We start from the raw sequence: 6,877 nt of genomic DNA, 5'->3' as shown, positions 1-6,877 counted from the left end.
CCCAGAAGTCCTGGAGTGCCAGGCAATTGTTCCACCGAAGGTTTTAGACCAGAGGTTGGAAGGCCAGGTTCAGGATCAGCCTGACCTGAAGGGTAGGATGACTGTAACCAGTGTCCTGACCGGTTCTTCTTTCAGAGGAACTTCTCCAGGTGGGAGAGGGCAGACCTCTGGAAGGGGGTGCAGAGGGTGGGAGGGCCCACCTCTGACCCCGGTGCAACCTGAGGGGTTAAACCCTGGGTTGGAGTGGCGTTGTAAGGGTACCCCTCGCAGAGGGAGGAGGAACCCTAGAAGAAGAGGTAGGGGGAGGAGAGCCTTCCTTGAGACTCCTGGTCCGCCTGAGGGTGTAGACCCTAGGCTGGAGAACCAGTGGCAGTCTAGTCCTGTCTTGCAGACAGGAAGAGTGGAAAATGGCCGCTATGTGCCAGGGGTTACTACCCCCCGCTCTGCGAATTGGCAAGGTCCAGTGGCACCTGGGTGGCCCAGGGCCTGGTCCTGGCCGCGGACAGCTCGGGAGTACCAGTGGGGTAGCCCAGTTGGTCCGGATAGTGGTTCTAGAAGGAATCCCATGGGTTCACCGTGGCGTAGAACAGGAGGGTGTCCCTGCAGTTGCGGGCCCGCGTCCGTGTTCTATCGCCCCAAGCAGGGAAGTCCATCACGGTGGTGATTGGTCTCCCCTGCGTTTTGGCTGGAAGGGGGTTGTGTTGGACTTTGGCCCTTAGGGCAGGTTCACCCCTAGACTTTTTGCTGTTAAATGGTGACCTGGTGATGGTGATTTTTGGATTCTGCGCACTTTCACTGTGTCCCAGTGGAAAGTGCATGCGCACTCTGAGTGCATGTGCTGAGCTTGGCCTGCCCGCCCATAGGAATGCATGGGGAATGTATGTGTCCCTGGTAGTTTTGGATGCGTGGGGTGTACAGGCTTGAGTCTGGTATGTGTGAACTTGTGGGAATGAATGCTGCGCAATGGTATGTGCGGCTTGTATGTGTCTAGTGGGGAAGTGCCATTCCTAGACATGGCTGTACGTGTGCTGTGAGGGTGCTGGAGTGTGATTGGCTGGAGCTGGCTGGCATGCCTGGCTCCAGGAAGTCTGGATGGGTCTGCCCGGTGGTGAGTGGGAGATTAGCATGCTGATGGCTGGGGAGGAGGGTACCTGTGTCCTGAATGAGACTGGGTTTTCCCCTGACAATGCTGGCTCCGCCCCCCTGTGGTGCGTCTAATGACCCAAGCCCTGCCAGTGAATAGAGAGGGTGGTTGAGGTAAACAGAGTACTCAAGAACCAGCTGCGACTGGTTCCGCCCCCACCCTGAACCTTCAGACAAAGGAAAATGGTGTATAAAAATGGGGCTGTGTCCCCACAGATGTTGTTCTGCTTTTGGATCCTGCCGGAGGGGGCTGTTGCTGCTGCTGGGGCCAGGAGGACCGCCACTTGGGGTGTCTCCCTGCCTGGAGACCCAGTGTGCTGGCTCTGGCCCAGCCTTGCCCCCCTGCCTGCCCTGAGGAACTTTTGCTGGACTTGTGTTTCCCCTGAAGCGCCTGGAAGCGCTTTATTTTGTCTGCCAGCGCTGGGAGAGCTGTATCTGCCTGAGGGTACAGGGGAGCGCTGTGTCTGTGCTTCTAGCGCTTAAGAGCGCTTTATTTTGCTTGTAGCGCAGGAAGCGCTTTATCTGTACCCCCCTAGCACTTGAAAGCGCTTTATATTCCTCACAGCGCCTGGCAGCGCTTTTATTCCAATAGCGCTGAGGAGCGCTTCATCTGTTACCGCCGGTGCCCACCCGGCATTGCCCGAGATTGTCCCCGTCGCCGCCCGGCCGAACCGGAAGTCAGGCAGGCCGGGAGCGGGACAAGCGGGACAGGAGGAAGTGCCAGGAAGTAGGAGGGCGGGAGCCTACCCCGCCTCCCACGAAGCGTCGCGGCTTTCTGGAGCACCGGAGCAGGCAGGAGCCTACCCTGCGCCCCGGTGCCCTCGCCCCGGAAAGAGCGAGGAGGAGCCTTGGAGGCTCACGAGAAGACCGCCGTCGCCGCCTCTGTCCCTGCCACCAGCCACCAGCCGGAGGAGAGAGAAGCTGGTAAGTGCTGGGGCGGGAGGAGAGTCCGGCGAGCAGTAGGGTCCACGAGGGCTCCGGGCCCCATTCCCAGTGCCCGCCCCTCTCCTCTGGAACGAGCACAGGAGTGTGCAGGGCCCGGGGGGGGCCTTACATCAATCTCAAGTCCCCCGAGCGAGGGGGGACTCCATTCTCAGGTGCACAGTCTTGTTTGAGAGCCCAAGAGAGGCTCCAGGTGCCCCAATTGTGCTTCAAGTCCCCAGAGGAGGGGACTCCAACCCCACGTGTTCGAGGGTCCCCCGAGAGGGGCCCCCTGCCGCCCACATCAGTGTTGAGGAGCCCAGAGAGGCTCCTGGGGGCAATCTGTTCTGTGAGCCCAGAGAGGCTCAAGGGGGCATGTTGATTTCGTGAGACCCCTGAGAGAGGCTCAGCAGCGCCCTATTTGTTTTAAGAGCCCAGAGAGGCTCAGGGGCCATTTGCTTATTCAGAGCCCAGCGAGGCTCCAAGGGGACAGTGTTTCTGCAGAGCCTCTGAGGCTCCCCCATTGGCCCCACTGTTGTTCTTGAGCCCTGGCAGGCTCAAACATTGTTGCGCCAGTTGCCCAGCACTTTGTGGGCAACTGCTACGTTTAGGCCCCTGACTTTGGACACAGGGCGTCCTAGCCCTAGAGAGGCCAGTTGGCCTAGGGACAGTCACAGGTGGTGACTTGTGAGATTGGCGCAATTATTATTGTTCTTACACCTCTGAATGTATTGTTGATGCATCATGTGTTTTCCTCCCGTACACCTCTGAATGAATGTTATGCATTGCATCATGTGTTATGTGCTTACACCCCTACAGGTATTGTAATACTTAGGTGGTTGTTTTCTCCCTAGTACAGGTGGTACTAGTGAGGTCCTGTTACCAGTGATTACTGGTTGTGTGCTCTATTTTTATATTTTGTGCTACAGTGATTTACATTCTAAGTGCTATTTCTGAAAGTGTTACTTCTGATTCCTGACAGTGGTCCAGGTGGCCCTGTCTTGTACATATCCCCTGTAAATTCTGCCCGTGCCTCTGGCACATTGTAAAGTGTGTGTTTTATCTAATGTGTTTTGGTGTAATACAAAGGCTATTTTTATATAACCTTGTGTGGAGTTTCCTTTGTGGTGGGTCCTGGGTGTTGTTGCTGGGGTGCGTGCGCAAATACTTAACTTACATCGCCTCCAAGTTTAGCCTTGCTGCTCGCGCCACGTTACCTAGAGGGTGAGCAGGGGTTATCTTGGCGTGTAACTCCCTTGCCCTGACTTGGGAGTGGTGGTCTCTGACTGACTTTGGCGAAAGCCCTGGCCAGCCCGGGATCCCATTTCCAACAACGCCCAAGAATACTCTTTTGGAATACGGAAGTTTCCATCCCCGGTGTCAAAGGGACTCCATTCCCTTTAGCCAGTTCCTCAGAGTGAGGAGGAATTGTTTGCAAATGAGTAATTTCCTTGAGCAATCAGACGTCCTTAAATTGAAACTGGCACAACGAGGGTACCCCTCTCGTTTAATCAGGGATTCTTTTAAACGTGCCAGGTATTTCAATAGAGAAAGTATGTTCCAGGAACGTAATCAAGATAATCAGGATCGATTGGTATGCATTACCAAACATTCTACTGTGAATCACAAACTACGGCAAGTGATCAATTCCATGTGGCACATACTGAATACCGGTGAACAAGGAAACCAAATTCCGAAATCCATCTTTGTGTTTCGTCGGAATAAGAATCTTCGCAACCATCTCGGCATCCGGAAATCTTAAACAGACTGGAATGTTAGGTCTTCCTCCCATTGAGAGCCACCACGTTGTGGTACGTGTCAAGCTTGTACTCATGTTCTGGTGGGTAGCACCCTTAATATTGGTAACCGTACCATCAAATTAAGTGGTATAAGCAATTGTCGTTCATCCAATGTGGTATATGCCACCTTATGCCCATGTGGATTACCCTACGTAGGTGAGACAGGACGCGAATGTCGCATCAGGATTGGTGAGCATAAGTCGAATATTCAAAAGCAAAGAAGTGGGGCCCCACTGGTTTCCCACTGGATCATTGCCAAGCATGCCGAAGCAGACCTGAAATGGTCGATCCTCGAGAAAGTGCGCAGCATACCTGGCAAGGATGCCACGGCGCTAAGGAAAAAGAGGGAGGTGTTTTGGATATTCCTCCTTAATTCTGTTAACTCGGGACTGAATGAGCTATGCCCGTTGGAAAATGCTATTCTGTAAATGGTGCGGGTCGCACTGTCCCTTTAAGTAGGAGGTATGTTCTCCTACTACCCCGTTGCGATTGCCTGTCCTAGATATGATGCCCTATCTCTAAAAGAATGCTCCGGGGCGGAGTGTAGGAGTTAGGGTGTGTGACCTCAGAGGCTCGTATATAGATAATGTCTATTAGACACGGCTTCTTACCCTGAGTAGTAATCCTGTCTTGCACCTAGGCGGCTAGTTTGATTTATAATATGTCTTACATTGTCACTAGCCGTCTGCCATCCTGGTGCCTGGCTGTTCGGCTTGTTGAGCCTACTCGGGGTCTCGGAGTGTGTTTCGCCCTGCAGATCCCCTGGTGTTTGGTTCCTTTTGCTTGCGGGTCGAGCCTGTCCGGCTTTTTGATCTCGCCTGGGATGTTTTCGGTCCGTCCCGCCCAGCAGATTCTTCGATGTTGGGCCACTGTTTGACTGTGATGCGATCTGTGCTGCCTTTTTGAACTTACCCGGTGGAGACGGGACCTTCCAGGTTATCCCGCCTAGCAATCCCATTGGATAATGAGAATGTCTTTTTGGTCCTTTTAAATCCGGACAATTTACCGCCAGACACCTTCGGGAGTTTACTCTACCCGCTGAGGTTGCAGTTTCGTGAGGTTTCGTGACGAGGAAGAGACGGTTTTGTTTGGAGGTATGTGCACGGGATTCGGCGTGAAGAGACTGTTTTGCATAATGTTAACCGTGGCGTTGTTCTAAGCTGTAACTGTGGAAGGGCGGAACTATGACTGAATGCGGCTGTTTTAGCTGCTTAATTAACTAATTTAAAGTCAATGCCACCTTCAGGTGTTTAAAATGAAATATTATATATTTTTTAAATCCCCCATTCATGCTCAATCCTTCAGTAACATGGGTTCTACTGATGTTTGTGACTGAAGATACCCTTCTGTTACGCTCTTTATCCGATTAAGTAGCTAGCGCTATGTGGGATCTCACGTTGTTGCATGTGTGGCCCCTGGGAGTTGTCATTTTCCTCAAGCATAATTAGCTGCCGCTTGCATTTTTGGATATATGCCCTTGCACGAGCCGTGCAGCCTGCCCTGATTATTTGTGGTTTATTCGTTACAGGAAGAAATATTGCACAAGTGCCTGAATTCAGCACGACTCGATCTCTCTGCGCAACCTTAGTGGCGGTCGACCACTTAGCAGGTGATTCGATTATGTTTACCTCTCCTTTTCACCCGTTTTCAGGTGTTACCAGCAGCCTTAAGACCGTGCAATTTTCTTTTGGCTGGGAGGGGTTTTACCTTTCAACCACTACCATCTGGGCCTCCAATGAGTTGGGGGACACCGATATCTGAGCCCGTCCCGATGTTAGTTAGTTTCAGTGCTATCAGGGGTGAAAGCTGTCTAATTCTATCTTCTCTTTTGATTAACCTTCAGACTCACCTATGGACGACGTTTGTAATTCGGACGGAGTTTGAAAAGAATCTGTTGGCTTTATCTTTTTCGGAAATCCGCTCTCCCTTCGTGATTTATGGCGATGTTAGTACGGTAAGTTGAACTTAGATTAGGCCGTGTAGCCTTAGCGTATCATAGGACCACTCTTGATATCGCCTTTGGCGATCAGCCAGTCATTTTGTGATGCCTGCTGTTGTAATTTTGGAGTGCCTATCGGGAATATTGGCTTGAATCCTCATCCTAACGTGGGATCTTTTTCTAATACGATGGCTGTGTCGCTTTTAAGTAAGTATCGAAGACTTCAGTTTAAAGTGTGCTTGGGTGGTTTTATTTACCTCATGTTTTAATTACCTTTATCTTTATTCAGACTGGTTGCTTAAGAATCTATGTGAGTTTCTGCAATTTGCAGATCCTTTTATTTCCTACCTCTTTGTTTGTTATGTTGTCTAGTAAGTTTGAAACATTGTTTGTTTGTTTGATTATTTGCAATGTTCTGCCAAGGGATTCCTGTGTTGTTGCTTGGAGGTATATCGTCTCATTGCTTCTATCATAATATGCAGTTTTTGAGCTCACTAATGCAGAGAAAAGGTTAAATATATGAATGGAATTATGAAGACTGAAATGCCTTATATATGATATGTGTATTTAATAAGCAGGATTTCTATATTAAAATTATGAGTTGGAATTGATTTATGTGTAAAAATATGTTTTTTTGACCACCACAGACTGTTTGCTGTTCTGATATTATCCTGTCCCCACATTTCCCATTGTTGAATGCCCTGATGAAGGTGTGGCCGTAGATCTGGCACGGCACCGAAACGCGCATTGGCGTTGTTCCATCCTGTCCTGCTAATACAATATCCGGTCCCCAGTTGTTAACCGGGAAGACGCTGCAGGACAGCGACAGTGTGCTACATCTGAAATCTTGTTAAGGATGAGTGATGAATTGAGTGACGGATATATGGGTATGTTTGCTGGAATGTGCTCTGAGAGGATGTAGAGAATGTGATTGGGTGCTTTTGAGTAAATGAAAGATGTGTGGGGAGATTAATTTGTGATTTATGACTTTGATTACCTGTGTCTTCCGTCAATGACGAAACTATCTGTTTTCGATGAATTTAATAAATAAAAAATCTTTATATTGTTCTATTAT

The 6,877-nt window shown here is 50.3% G+C and overlaps 1 long non-coding RNA gene across 1 annotated transcript; it reads left to right on the top strand.

The window, feature by feature from the left end:
- The first annotated feature begins 4,858 nt into the window (after positions 1-4,858).
- Positions 4,859-5,818, top strand: LOC144826190 (uncharacterized). Its single transcript, XR_013609695.1, has 3 exons — positions 4,859-4,957; positions 5,392-5,472; positions 5,707-5,818. It is a non-coding gene; the product is annotated as an uncharacterized LOC144826190 (long non-coding RNA).
- Positions 5,819-6,877: the final 1,059 nt, after the last annotated feature.

The sequence above is a fragment of the Lissotriton helveticus genome, chromosome 3_2 (genome assembly GCF_964261635.1).
Source record: "Lissotriton helveticus chromosome 3_2, aLisHel1.1, whole genome shotgun sequence".
NCBI classification, from domain to species: domain Eukaryota; kingdom Metazoa; phylum Chordata; class Amphibia; order Caudata; family Salamandridae; genus Lissotriton; species Lissotriton helveticus.
Note: the sequence above shows the minus strand (reverse complement) of the source record. Positions and strands in the feature narration are given on the sequence as shown.